The sequence below is a fragment of the Misgurnus anguillicaudatus genome, chromosome 8 (genome assembly GCF_027580225.2).
Source record: "Misgurnus anguillicaudatus chromosome 8, ASM2758022v2, whole genome shotgun sequence".
Classification (NCBI taxonomy): Eukaryota; Metazoa; Chordata; class Actinopteri; order Cypriniformes; family Cobitidae; genus Misgurnus; species Misgurnus anguillicaudatus.
This window is the reverse complement of record NC_073344.2, coordinates 20,864,989-20,880,618: the sequence shown is the minus strand read 5'-3', so window position 1 is coordinate 20,880,618 and position 15,630 is coordinate 20,864,989. Positions and strand designations below refer to the sequence as shown.

Sequence of the window (15,630 nt, the reverse complement as noted above, 5' to 3'; positions counted from 1 at the left end):
TATGGTAATACAAATGGTATTCTAATCTGATAATAAAAGCCATCATATGGCAAATAAATGTTTACCATGGCCTATTGTTAAATTTCAGATGTTTAAAATACTTCTTTTATAATGAATACCCACACTGTCAACATCAGTTAAACATCCCTATATATTATAATGACCCGACGCGTCCAAGCAGATGTTACGCGCCTCCCCCTGCGCACGCACAATGGTTTGTTCCACACCCATGCTGTTTATAGTGGATCGTCCGCTTCTCCAAGTCATTGCGCCTCCGACAGCTCCTCCGTCGCGTTCTGTCGCTGTCTTCTTACTTACTTTCACCATTTTTGCTCTCTCACATTTTCAACGGTGAGTACTTGACTCTCCTTTTCTCTTTTCTTCATCTTTCTCTCTTACCTGCGACCTGTTTTTTATTTGGGATGTGCTCGCATTTTGTTTTTCCTTTTAATTCAAGTGCCATTCACCTAAAGCCGACTTTTAATGTTTCGCCTTCTTGGAGAGGTGGAACGTAAGGTTTTGGATAACTTTGGTTAACATATATGAACTCTTGAGTTTGCTGATCTCGTCCTGCGCTCTTTGGACAGTGGACGGGAATTGAATGTGTCCTGTATAGGAGCAGGTGCATTATTTTTATTTTGACTGTTTTGCCTTTGGTTCTTTTTTATTTATCTTGACGTTTACTTGTAACCACCGAGCAGCTTTCTTTTGATTTTCACCGTTTTAAGAGAACATTTGTGTGTTTTAAAGTTGGGAATTGCATTTTTAAATTGATCAAATCGTACATTTTTGCGTGGGAACTGATGCGTTTTTGGAGCGCTTGTGAGCGCATAGCGCAGTGCGCGTCTTCTCTTCACTCCACTGCAGACATCTGCGAACATGTAAAGACGTCTGGATTGTTAAACAACACCATAGATCTGCTGTGTCAACCACGTTTGCACTGTTATGGTCACTGGCTATATACATATCTTATGTTTGTGTATTGCGCCTGTATAATACTTCTATATCTGCACATTTATTTGCATTGAGCTGGACTCCGCTTCTCAATCTCATAACTTTGCAATTCATAAATATCTTTATTGTATACACACACATTTACATATGTTAATATACTACTTATGTTTGCACTTACACCAACTGGATTGGCCCTGTACTTGTATACTGCAGTAAAGTTTAATCTAATAATATCTTATTTGACCATGTTATACTGGTGGACTTCAGGGCTACTTTACTAATAATCTGTCGTTATTTAGTTTCTTGCAATCTGGTTCAGTATGTTGTGAAAATGCTACTGGGATTTTCTGTCTGTGCCTTCAAACTTAGTGAGCTGCCTATACAATACAATTGCATTTGTGGGCATCATTGTGGAAAAATGCAGCATGGCCAACAGGTGGATCTCAGTCATTTTCTTCAGGCATATAAGTATTATTGCAAATAAGCCGTGGCTTTTTGATTGTATTATATTAAAAATAAGACTTTTAGTCATATTAGTAATAGGCCAAGTTGCCAACTTGGTTAATAGTTAAAAATTACAATCTATCATTGTAATAGTGTAAAGGATGGGAGCAGGATTTGTATGCCTGACTAGATTAGGTTTTATGTATATAATGAAAGTTTAAATAAATAAAAAATAAATGATATAAAAACAAACATTTGTTACTTTTTCTTCATAGTTACTTATTAAGATACATTATACTCTTAGTACAAGTAGCCCCGGTCTCCTCGTCTTCTCAAACCTTTTTTTTATATCCTGCAACGGCATATATGCAATTGCTCTTAATTGAAAAATACAAAAAAATGAAACTGTAATCACACATCGTCTGAGGTTACAGGGTTGATATTAGGCCTAAAAGAGCAAAATTTAGGCCACAGTTGTATATTGTAAACATGCTTTCAGGAAATAAAGAAAAGGTTAATAGAGTAACTGTTGCTTACAATTGACCCCCTTTTAATTATATCTCCTATATAAATATTAAATAGATACATAATAGAGAAGATGCAGTACATTTTCCTACAACAGATGATCAGATGTTTTTAGTTTTTATCCCTAAAGTCCTTTGTATGCACACATGCTAAAAGTGTACCATACATCCGAGTGTTGTAGGCACTTTCACTTAAAATGTACATTATTTCCAGTGGTTGTCTTGTCAAGGTTTACTTAAGTACTAGCTGTTTGTCCTTCCAACAACAGTGAAGCACTTTACACACAACTTTCTTTACAGTAATGTTTTATATCGATGTGTTTGTGCTTTGTAAGGGCACTGGATCGAAAGAATAATGCTTCCTATCAGTGTTGTCATGGTATCAAAAAATGGATGTGTGCACTACAAAGTAATGTACAAAACGACGTTGCATACTTACACTACAGTGTGTATTTAAGCAACGAGATAAATCCATTTTTTAACATTTTTGTCAAAACATGTTTATTATTATGTTATCGTGTTATTATTTTGTTTTATGGTGCTACTTAGCTGTATTTTTTAATTTGTGAAGGTTTAAATCAAAACGAACCAACTGCAGTTGAATTGAAATTAATTGGATTGCACAACCAAAAAACGAGATTTCTGAACGGTGGTTATCTCGTTTTGCAACGAAACTCTTCATATATACCATTATAGCTATCAAAACCTGTTCTTCTTCCATACAACGCAAAATATGTTTAGCAGAATGTTGGCACTGCTGCTTTTTATACAATAAAGGAGTGATTGGTGACCAATCTCCGGTCAAAAGCGTATGTGTTATCCACATTACATGCACTGTTTTCCAGTATACAGTATGTTATTCACTATTTACATGTATGCTTTTGACAGACACTAGATGCACAAAATTTAAATGCTGGTCTATTTTCAACCCACAAGACCCACAAACTGTTTATATTTGACACAACAACCCAGTATTTTGGGTTAAAACAACCAACATAGGATCATTTACAACCCAACTGGCATGGTTTGTGCCGTTTTGACCCAATGCTGGGATTTGAACCCACAACCTTTGTGTAATGCTTTACCAGTTGAGCCACATAAAAACAAATTGAGCTACTGACATCACTTCACATCACGCTATTTTATGTTTGGATTTGTAAACTAGCACGCAAGCCATATGGACTACTGAAATGACACTTTAATGGTGCTGTTATTGTCATCTTTGATGCTTCACAGCCTCTGGTCAACATTCAATTTCATTGTACATAGCCTGAATATTCTCCTCCGCATCTTTTTTTGTAGTCTATGGGGAGAAAAAATAACATAAGGGGGAGGAAATAGTGGCAGTATTTTTTTGCAGGGGGGTGCACTGTCCCTTTAAGGATCCCAGACAGTGTTTTGTAATGATTTAGAAGCCTTTCTCGAAATGTATTGCTTTGGTATTAATTGTCAACCTTGAGTATAACCAATTCAAGTTGACCAGTTAAAAAAAAATGCAACAAAACAAATGCTGAATGCATTGCGAGGTATTACAAATGAACATAACCTACACATTAAACCGAACTTTGAATGCGACATAAATTATTTTTAATTAAGTGGCTGTACAGTACTATAATTGTGCTAAAGTATTCATTTAGCAGGTGCTTTTATCCAACACATCTTAGAGTAATATAAGCGTAAGCAATAAATTAAGGGGGAAAACTATAATGCTCCTGAACCAGGGCTATAGTGCACCTTTCATATTAGTACCTCAAAGGGAAATATTGGTACCAATACCTGTACCTAACTGGAACATATTATAATATTTGTTCTCACAATGTACAATGTTAAATATCTGTCCATATTAAAGTGATTGATTACGACACTTCTGGCTTGTATGCTTTCACACCTGTGGAAAAATGATGGATGCTAATTGTTGCTTAATATGTAGAAACTTGATATTACTGAATGGAACAAAGTTCACTGTGTCCAAGATGCTAACTATAACCCAGCTTTAAGTAGTTAGCACCATTAATGTGACATTGACATGCCAACTGCATATCTTTGGATTAGCTGGCAGCTTTGTCATGAAATGCTCAGATATTATTAGTCATTATACGTTTTTGCTACCAAAAGCCTCAAAAGTGTCCAAAATATAATAAGTCTCATACATGTTTTTCAAACTAATATATTCATACTGTACAGATTTAATAAATAAACAGATAATGATCATGCAAATTAATTAATTTTATGAGTAAATTGGTGACGGCACTATTGATGGTACTTTTAACACACTGTACTGTACAGTGCTTTGATGTCTGATAAATTCAGTCACATGACCTTGTTATTTCTACAGCAAACCAAACCAGCACACATCACAGTGCTTTAACAGTGGAAGTTAATTGGCACTTATTTTATTATCAGTCACTACAATGAAGAGTTCTTCAAGGAATTATAGCATCTGATGCCATGTTGTTGCCAACAACGTGTTACATTTCAAGTGCTTGATGTTGTCTATGTCTTTGTCGTCTGTGCTGGATCAGTTAATATATCCGAGCATTTGTGGCGTGACTGTCATCGGTTATCTCGGCAAGGTCCGGGGGACCTCATGTGTGTTGGATATTGTATGACCGGAATGCTCCTCAAATATCAGGCACCACCACTACCCAAACAACTAACCCAACATAGAAACTCTACGACACAAGAACTTCGCTTAGAATTGTCGTGCTCCTCTTTTGTCCAACATTAATGCACAACAGGCTTATCTTTGTCAACATCGATTGAAATATTCTTAACATCTCAGGTTACGCTGTCGCAGAATGTTTCCATTAGGCAGGAGGGGGTTGAACACAGCGACCTCCAAGGTCAACTGAGTCTGGTACTGGAATGAAAATGTGTCACATTTTTTCAACAGTAAATTAAGCTCCCATATTATATACAAAATAGCCTGTGGGCTAATTGTAAAACATATTTTCACAATTCTTGTTTCTCAGAAGGGTCAGGCTTTCCAATAAACCCGTAACCTTGCTGTGAACAAGTAATGACACCTTACATTATGTGGTCTGTATAAGATGTCTTTCATATATTAAAGAAGGTGTCAGAGCCATATCTAGAAAGCAGAATATGTGAGTGGGTTCTTTAAACTTATACAACTACCTAGCAATGCCCTAGCAACCACCCAAACACCTAGGTAACTACATAGCAACATGCTAAAACACCATGCAATCGCATGAAATCACCCTAGCAACAACCCAGAAACTGCATAGCAACATGCTAAACACTCAGAACATCATGCATTCAGAACAATTCCTTAGCAACCACCCAGAACACCCTAGTAACAGGATGGCTACATGCTAATCACTCAGAACACCATGTACTCAAATGACAACACCATGGCAACCACCCAGACCATCTTATAGAAACTGCATAGCAACATGCTAAACACTCAGAACACAGTGCAGTCACATGACAATAACCTAGCAACCAGCCAGAACACCCTAGTAACTGCACGGCTACATGCTAATCACTCACAACACAGTGCAGTCACATGACAATAACCTAGCAAGCACCACAACACCCTAGTAGCTGCAGATCAACATGCTAAAACACTCAGAACACCATGCAGTTGCATGGCAACACTCTAGCCACCACCCAGAACACCCTAGTAACTGCAGATTAACATGCTAAACACTCAGAACACCATGTAGTTGCATGGCAACCCCTGGCAACCACCCAGAACACCCTAGTAACTGCATAGCTACATGCTAATCACTCAGAACACAGTGCAGTCACATGAGAACGCCATAGCAACCACCCAGACCACTCTATAGAACGGCATAGCAATGCGCTAAAACACCCAGAACACCATGCAGTAACATGTCAACCCCTGGCAACCACCCAGATCACCCTAGTTACTGCAGAACAACATGCTAAACACTCAGACCACCATGCAGTGACATGACAACGCCCTAGCAACCACCCAGACCACTCTATAGAAAGACATAGCAATGCGCTAAAACACCCAGAACACCATGCAGTGACATGAAAACGCCCTTGCAACCACCCAGATTACTCTATAGAAACAGCATAGCAACATGCTTAACACTCCGGACACCAAGCAGTCACATGACAACACCCTAGCAACCATCAAGAAAATCCTAGCAACTGCACAGCAACCTGCTAAACACTCAGAACAACATGCAGTCACATGAGAACGCCCTAGCAACCACCCAGACCACCCTATAGAAAGACATAGCAATGCGCTAAAACACCCAGAACACCATGCAGTGACATGACAACGCCCTAGCAACCACCCAGATTACTCTATAGAAACAGCATAGCAACATGCTTAACACCAAGCAGTCACATGACAACACCCTAGCAACCACCCAGAACACCCTAGTAACTGCATAGCAACATGCTAAAACAATATGCTTGTTCAGCTCCGCAAGAAACAACAGCCAGATGATATCACAGTACCACAAGAGCAATTCATGGGTAGAATGGTCAGTATGCTGTCAAATTGCCCTAGCAACTGCATAGCAACCTGTTAAAAACACTCAGTATAGCATGCAATCACATGACAACGCCCTAGCAACCACCCTACAGTAGCAAGCATTGTGGTGGAGAGTTTTTCTCAGCCAAAATACATTCTCAGGCAAATGCAACTCTTCCTATCGTGTTTTTTACATTGCGGTATGTATTTGGTTTGTTTTGAACTGCAGGATCCCTCACCCTCTTCAGGTTAGAAGCGCTGGACCCAAGCTGCATACCCGTACTCATCCCCTGGTCACAAAAGATACAGTATCTGAGAGGTATGCGCAACTTTTCTATTCATTTGATTTGTTTGTTATATTTGCGTGGTTATTACAGCATAATTGAATCTTTTTAATTAGGGCCCGAGCACCGAGGACCCTATTGTTCTTCAATGAGTTATTATTATTACTTAGTGTTTCTCCTAAAGCAGTGTTTCCCATACTTTTACAATGGCATGACAAAACACGTGATGCACATGGTTCACATGACGCAAAGAACACACATGACACTCCGAACACTTTCGAATGAGCAGTCACGAGCCGCCACTGGTATATATGAATATTAAAGGTGCAATTTGTAAGATATTTGCAGTAAAATGTCCAAAAAACACTAGGCCAGTGTTAAATTTTTTTGTCCAGCTGATTACTATCAATATCTGTAATGTTTTCAACTACTTGTAAATCGTGAGAAAATTTCCATTCAAAACATTGACACGGGGCAGTGCAGTCTCCTGTCAATGACGTTAATATCCATGTGACCCTTTGTCACCGCCTTACGTAAAAAACACATGACAACAGTGGTCGAGTTCGAAAAAATAAAATGGCGGCCAAGGAAGCGACTGGAGCACAAATTTAGTGTAAATAAAGGTATATTTTCACTTTTTACACATTTTAATTGCATTTCTAGTGAGAAATTAGTATTGTAGTTTTCAAATATGTGATTAGTTATCACAAAGGCGCTCTCTGTTTATATTTCAAACACGCTGCCTTTGAAGTTCGTCCGAAAGCCTTTCTCTGAGCTGCCTTCATGCCTCCGAAGTCATTACCTCATGAGGCAGCGAGGCAACGAGTCACTGCCTTAAGTTTTCGGACGCAGACAGTGTCGTGGACAAATGCGGAACTATGCGTTATCGCCTGTTGGGCTACACGCTTGCTTATGGACTTATGGATAACTCTTTACCGTCTGCCGCTGGTTGTGTCAGCAAAGACAGCTCACGTAAGCGTACAGGCCAACCAAACTACCCAAGAAGAGTTTGGAACAAAACGAGAGAAAGATTGAGGAAGGATCAATTTGGTGTTGTTATCTGGATAGAGAGAGCTTCGTGACAACATTTAACTAGACCGAGATTCTGATCCTGCTTGTGTTTTACACGATGGGTGAGTTGTTTTGATTCGTAACCCTTCAAAAAACGTATGCTATTATATTGATCACAACATTAGTGTCTAAATTGTAATCAGCGCGTCTTCCCGCGGACGATATGCACATCAATAGGTATTGTACAGCAATATAAATGGTCATTTTAAGACACTTCACAATAAGATTTGTACTGTCAATACATTATGTGAAAAATCATTGTAAGTTGAAAACTTAATTCTGTGCTGTGTTAACTATCAAATTTGGACTAATACTGTAACATCTTGACTAACAATTTCATTTTAAACATCACATATAAACTTACATAATGAAATAAACAATGTCATCAAACGCAACATTTATAAGACTTGATTACCTTATCCGTCAACGTGATTTCTCGTTCGCGTCTGATTGATGGCCATCAGTGGTTGAGTTAAAGACTACAAATCCCATAATTCCACGCTGCTTCAGAGCGTCATTAAACAACGCCATTGTTATTGATTTGATCTAGCGCCACCTAGCGGCGCAGATAATACAAATTGCATCTTTGAAACCATGCAACACACATATACACAATGTAATGACTAACATATAAATATTCTGCATATTCTATATGCATGCTTGACTAAAAACAATATGACTTATATGATGGTTTTTTTTTTTTAATATTTGCACAATACGATTGCCACCTCATGGATCCAAGTTTGGGAACCACTGCCATAGACAGACTGAGATATAAAGAAGTCTTCTGCTTTAGAGGAAGAATTGAAAACACGAATTGCGAATTTCATTTGAATGTGGGTGCACTGATTATTTTTAGGTGTTTTAAGCTAAATGTGTTTATGACACAGCTTAGTGTTTTAGACAATAATGTGAACCTGTCTCAAGTTTGATTTCAATTATTAATTTCAAACCTTACCTACTTAGTATTAAATAGATTATCAAGGATATATTTTCATAAAATGTTATTTACATTATATAGGATGATTTTATGTAAAAACTTGACTATAACTGGGTTTTTAAAGGCAGGGTGTAGAATGAGATGACAATGTTTTGTGTGGTAAGTCTGCACTAGTGATACGGAGAGCAGTGATTTAAGCATCGCTCTCTAATCACTACCAGAAAAGAGAGAGCGTGTGAATTATAGATACACGCCTGTGAAAATTTCATGGAAATGTTATTCAAGCTTTCAAATATGTCAAACATTGCCTGCTACACTGATTGGGAATGATGTTGTTGATGTTGCGCTAGTTAAGAGTGAAAAGGCTAAAGAAATCTTACATTGCTTGACTTGAGATAAATTAGACGTCGGAATGAAACCACGGAATGAAGAATACAATAACTTTTAAGCTTTTACTGTATCACGTGTCTCATTATGGGTGCAGTTATATCTGTGCATTGGGAATCAAAGAAAATCATGCATATTTTAAACCTAAGTTGAAAGTGAATGTATCTGAATTTCTTGATGTTTTCCTGAAAGCTGCTTACGGGGTCAGTCTGTGTGTTTACAGAGAAAGCCCTTTAGCATTAAACACTGCTTATGCAGCAGTCAATATAGATCTAGATTAAGAAAAAAATTATGTGATGGATGAGAATCTGGTGAGCTTTAGGCCAAATGATTTGTTTATTGATGTGCTTTTTCCTATCAATAATAAATGTTTTATTATTTTCTGCAAATACTGCAGATCAAAATCATATATGTGTGAGAAACTGATGTTGCTGGACCTCTGCTGTGAGTTATGGGTTCATTTAGGTCTCTCTCTCTCTCTCTCTCTCTCTCTCTCTCTCGATCTCGATCTCGATAAACTGTGTATTGTACACAACCCCAAAACCCACAGTCTCTCATTTTATCCACCAGCTTGCCTAGAAAACACAAACATTTCTAATGAAATATTAAAGGTTTTGCACCTAACGGGAATTGCTGCAAGTGTTAGACTTTATAATAAGGACATAATTTTCACTAATATTTGCAGTGTTTTCTGTAATATTCAGCGAGTTTCGCTTTTGCTTGTGTTTTGCGTACCTACTTTTTGGATCAGAAATGACTCAAACTGTTCCCTTAAAATTACGGCACTTGCAGGAACACAGCACTGCTTTCTGATACTGTATTGTAAATAACGGACAATCTTTCAAATTCACACATGCTTTCTTTCATATCAGCTTTGAAGTCTTCAATAATATTGACTTTTGCATGCAGGTTTGGCAAATCTGTGCTCAATTTTGTAAAGATTTGCTCTCCAATGCTGTTTTGGAAAAAAAAAAACATTGAGAATCTAATGAGATCTCATCTGTGATTTGTCTTTATATGAGTGTTTATAAACATGAAATAAACACAAAAACTTGAATCAGTGCTTCTAGGTGGTACAATGTGATGATGCAATGGTCTGTTTTGGCTTTGTTAGTAAATGCATTAGCCAAGCTCTGGTATTGCACGTTCGTGTCAGGTGATATAGTTCATGAGTCAGTGCTTTTAGCCCCCGGGGTCAAGCTTTTGAATTAATGAAGAAACCCAGTGCTGCAACAATATGATGTATTATCAGACTCTTGCCATGCATGTCAAAGACCCTCAATCTCTCCATACCTTTTTCCAGCACTGAGGCTTTTAAAGAAAAAAGTAGGCTACAAGGTTGTTGTTTTTAACCACCCTATTCTGGTTATTTGCTGTTGTATTATGTGTATTCGTTTCATATTGGTTGAAAAGACGAGATGTTGGTAGTTTAAAAGATATGTTAGTGCTGAATCTTGTTTTTCCCTCTGTCTTTTTGCTGGCACAGCCCGAGTCTTATCCCATCATGCCCTTCTTCTCTACATTGTGTCATCGTGTCTGAACCGATTTGGGAAAGCATCGAGCATTACATGTTTTTATTGTAGATCAAATAAAAGTTTGCTTTGCTGTCCGCAACGTCGAACACATCGGGGGCCTGGTGTTGTCGTTCGGCTTCAGCTGGGCTCAGACGTACACGAACCATATACAAGACCTCCATTTTCTCAAATATCCGCGGCTCAGACCTAATCAGGCGTGACTGATCCTTGAATCATTTACAAGAGGAACGGTTCCGTTGCATGAAAGTCTTTTCTTCCTGCACGCATGATTTTGCGAATAAACAGCATATGCTGATAAAAAGCAATCGCTTTAAGAAGCTCACACAGAATCTTTTGAGCTGCTTATGAGGTCCTCTTTGGGAAAAGATGCGTCGGACTTTAAAAAAAAATCCCAGTCATACAGATTTATTCCAGGCTGTTCATTGGATAAGCTGATATGCTTTGTCTGGTTATTGACCGGGTCTGGGTCAGTCCTGTTACACGCTGCCTATCAAACTCTACAGCACATTAAAATTAAAATATGCTGTGGTTTTAGTTTATTGAATTAAGTTCATATTACATTTATGCATTTGACATAAATTTTTTTCTAAAGCAACTTATAGAACATTACAAGATATACAATTCCTGGAATCAAACCCACAACCTTTTGCTCAGTTAATGCAGTGCATTTCTCCGTACCTGCTACACTAAAAAAAATTATTTATTAAACTTACTACATTTGTTTAGGGTACAGTAAGTGGTCACAATCAATTTATTTATTTAAACAAAAAAAAGAAAAAAAAACTTTTTTTTACATTTCACTTAAATAAATTGATTGCAACCATTTACCTTAAAAAAATGAATTAAATTAAATTAATATTTTTTTCAGTGTATTGCAGACAGATATTTGCTCTGGTCGAATTTTTTCTAAGTCGAACACACAAATAAACTTGTATACTGAAGGTAAGTTGCAATTTTATGTTTCAAACAGAGATGGCGATAGAGAGGCAAAAGGCGCAATATAATTTCTCGAATAGCTCTCGCTGTATTTAGTTTTTCTCTCCCATGAAGTCAAACACAGTTATTTTCATTATGTGGAACAAATGTAACCTTACCAGTGAAATCGTACCCGACAGATCAAAGTATAAATCATTATTATAAGCTTACCATTGTGAAATGAGAGAAGTTTTTCAACTTTTTTTCAACAAGATTTTTGATGTATGATTTGTTAACACTTTTAACTAAGTTAATCTACATACTGCGATGTTAAGCTACTTAAAAAAAAGTTAAAACAACTTGGTTATGCAAGTCAATTCAATCTACTATTTTAAGTTTTGACTTGTGATAAGTTGACATAACTTAATAAAATAATAAAAAACAAGTTGAAATTGTTTAACTTCATTTGTCAAGTTAAAGTAACATAAAATATATATAAAGAGTTTGGTTCCAAAATGCGATAAACGACATTTAAAAAAATGAGTTACCACCAAAATCAGTATTGTATCAGGTCAGTATTAAAAAGTTTTTATTCTTAAAACTTTAAATTCTTAATTTTACGTAAAATCTGATATCCGCAATGTTATTCTGTCATCTTTTCTCACTTTTTTCCCAAAACATGATAAACGCCAGTCCTCCTTCTCTGCAGAATGCAATAAATCCGCTCCACAAATCACAGCGCACCATTCCACGCATTGTAAACAACAATGACAGCGCATCGAATACACACGGTCTCCTAGTTTTCCTCATCTACTTTGTACTTCGTGATCAACAAACAAACAAAAACAAAATAGTTCTTTTGATGCCATTGATAAACCTGTGGTGGTTTTCTGTGGCGAAGAAGAAACGTAAGCCACTTGGACACTCGGGCGAATGGGAAATGCTGTATGCAGTATCAAGCTTCTGTCATGCTAACACATTGACCCCAGGGATTCTTATGAAAAACTTTCCATTATTTTACTCGAAGTCAACGAAAATCGAGCAGGACCAAAACATTTTACAGCTGACGACGTCCCAAGGATGACAGCAGCAATGACAGTGTTTTTAATATGACAAAGTAAATGTTTTGATTAATGCCATTAATGTTTATTTTTTTAATCAGTCTGTATCACTAGTCAACTAAATAAATATAATATGGCAAAGATGAATGCACATTAATATATTGATTCAATATAGCATTTTGGGAAAAAAAACAATTTTTATAATAAATCTTTGAAATTCGAAATATGGATTCGAATTTTTAATGTTATTATAACCTACAGTAAAGATGCTATGTGAAAGTTTGTAACAGAAAATAGTGGTTTTCATCTCATCACTTTCTTGGTATAGAAAACACATGTTTACCTAAATTAGTCAAAATGTGTTTATTGCATTTTGAAACCAAACTCTTCATATGTTGATTTGACATAAATGCTGCATTTTTTTACCTAAAATATCATTTTAATGAAACAGGATATAATGACACAGAGTGAAGTTGACTACAAGTTAAATATTATCCATATACATTTGCATTTTATTGCCAGAAAATATGAGTAAACACCACTGTTAAATGTATAATGGTGGTAAAAATGTCCATCCGCACATTTGTAAATCACTCACAAATTGATTTCGCAATAGCATGATAAACCATTTCAGTATAACACTTACTTCTGTTCTCAAATTGAGTGTGTAGTTGTATCAAATAGTGTAGTGTGTAATGTGTATTCGTTCCCTGTTATCACCACTGCCTGTATCTGATAGGAAAATCGCTACTTAATGGGAAGATAATGTGTCAATTAATTTTCCCTTAATGGTGGTGGAAAAAGGTGAAAGGAAAAGAAGATAATTGTGTTACTTTGGGCTCAGTCTCTTTTATCTTCGTCCGTGCAAAGACATCAAAGTCTTGTCTTTCTCTAATGCTGTTTCTCATACACAACTGTTGATTTATATCCACTGTGTGAATCACTTTTATAGACTTTGTACATAAGCGGCAAACCAAGCTCTTCGGTGTAAGCATTTGATGTTCATGCCAGCCTGATAGATCTTTAGGTGTAATTTTTGCCTTTTGACCCTTGCTTAGAAAGTGCTTCCTTGCATAATGACAAGAAAATATGCAGTGAATTACAAAAATAAATGTATTTTATAGACACTATGTGCATGATTTATACATTTTTTTTTAAGAATTCAATTTCAAGAGTTCCTATGGGAAAATTTCATTTTAGATCGTAATATGATTACTGATGTTAACGTCTTTGAGTCTTTTGAACATTTGGGAGGTTTCGAAATGTAAAGATCTGATGTTAATTAAATCTTTCAATGTCCACGCGAGAGTTAATTACAGCCGGCGACAACATCTCACCTTAAGAAATTATTTTAACATCTTTAACAAAAGTGTGATGCGTCCGTTTGATATTCAAACCTGTTAATGTAATACATTTCTATAAGCTGGAAGTTTCTGCATAAAATCACAGCATCTCAGCACATGGCTGTTTTTTCACATGATAAATCTGAGCGTAATCCAGCCGGCACATCTTGAACCCTAGAGCATTTACACCCAGTCTCTTTTAATGAGTGTCCCTATGGCTTTTTTCTAATCCTGGTTAATCTGTTTTAATGGTTTGACGTATCCAATAACCAATTCAGCCGGGAGGATTGGTTAGCCAGAGGGACCGCATTACTGGACGATGAATATTGGAAATCTGGGCCATATGCTTTAGATTTAAAAATTTTGCATTTGATTGAAAAATCCAGCGGGGAGGCAGGTGTTAGTTTTGATAAAAACGATATGCCATTGATTTAAAGCATTAGATATATAGTTTCGATCTGGAGAAGACCGCAGCTTCAGTTCATGGATTTTTATGATACGTATTTGTCATTATAACCGTGTTGGTGCTATTGAGTTTGTGAGGCATCATCTTTTCAAGAAACCTTTAAAGAAACTTCTTGAACTTATATTTAAAAAATCTTCTTCAAGCAACCGGTGAGCAATGAAAGCTCTGAAATGTCTTTGAAGGGCACGAATTACAGATGTTTTTCCCTTTCGCTCTGACAGTCCCGTTCGAGTGTCTCTGATGATATGTCATTGCACATTTCTCCTGTCAAGACTTCCTTCTGTTGCTCAATTAAGTCCTTAAGTCAGGATGTCAGGCGTTCTTCTGCCGAACCTTTTAAACGGTGAATGACGCTCGGAGATGACCTGTCACATCTTCTGATACCATAATTGATAGGTGCTGAATGTGTGAAGAGACTTCTAAAAAATAATGAGCACCTTTTTTTTATTTAGTTTTACTTTACACCCGTTTGGTGGCTCCAATTAAAATATCGCTGTCATTTTGAGGTCTTTACTGTATGCCTTGTGAATTGGGGTGAAGTTTAAAATGTGATAATGCATGGCCCAAAACTTGGACAGCTAGGCTCTTGCTTTTGTTTTTAGGGCTTTGCCTATGAAGCAAGAAGCCCTGAAGCAGCCGCATTTTCGTTTCTGTTCAGCGAGATGTTGTTAAGCGTGAATGTGATAACTGAGTCATAAATTCAAAGATGACTTTATGGAAATCAACATTATCTAAATGATGGAATCGGAACGCCTCAATGCTCCCCTCTTAATATCTTGCAGTCTTTAAAAAAAACCAATCCAGAAAGTTCCCATGATGCTTTGCAAATGATGCCTATGAAACTGTCCATGTACGGTACCCAGGAGGGCACTAGTTCTTCTTTAACAGATGGCACCTAGAAACAATAATGTGATTCTTTTTATAGCCACCTCAAGAACCTTGGGTTAACCTCACAAAACTTTTTAGGAACAGATTTCCCGAAATCAAATAAATGGAATAAAAAAAATATTTTTTTCTTAAAGAAGATTTACCCTTTGGTGGCATTGTTGTGCTTTTGTATAATAGTAAAGCCAGCCTAATCTCATGAGAAATTGTACATATTTTACAAGTTGGCTAATTCGTATCAATTCATACTAAGTTAATCGTGAAAAATCATACAATTGTCAAAAAAACAACAACGAAATCGAACCCCTAATCCCGCACCTAACCTCAACGACAGGGGTCAAGGCACA

At 36.8% G+C, this 15,630-nt stretch overlaps 1 protein-coding gene across 1 annotated transcript in view; it reads left to right on the top strand.

The window, feature by feature from the left end:
* Nucleotides 1-234: 234 nt before the first annotated feature.
* The window catches only part of raly (RALY heterogeneous nuclear ribonucleoprotein), a 133,844-nt gene continuing 118,448 nt past the window's right edge, over nucleotides 235-15,630 (top strand). The window contains exons 1-2 of the mRNA XM_055212226.2: nucleotides 235-351; nucleotides 6,626-6,715. The gene's annotated coding sequence lies outside the window, so the exon portion shown is untranslated. The remainder of the gene's footprint in view (nucleotides 352-6,625; nucleotides 6,716-15,630) is intronic.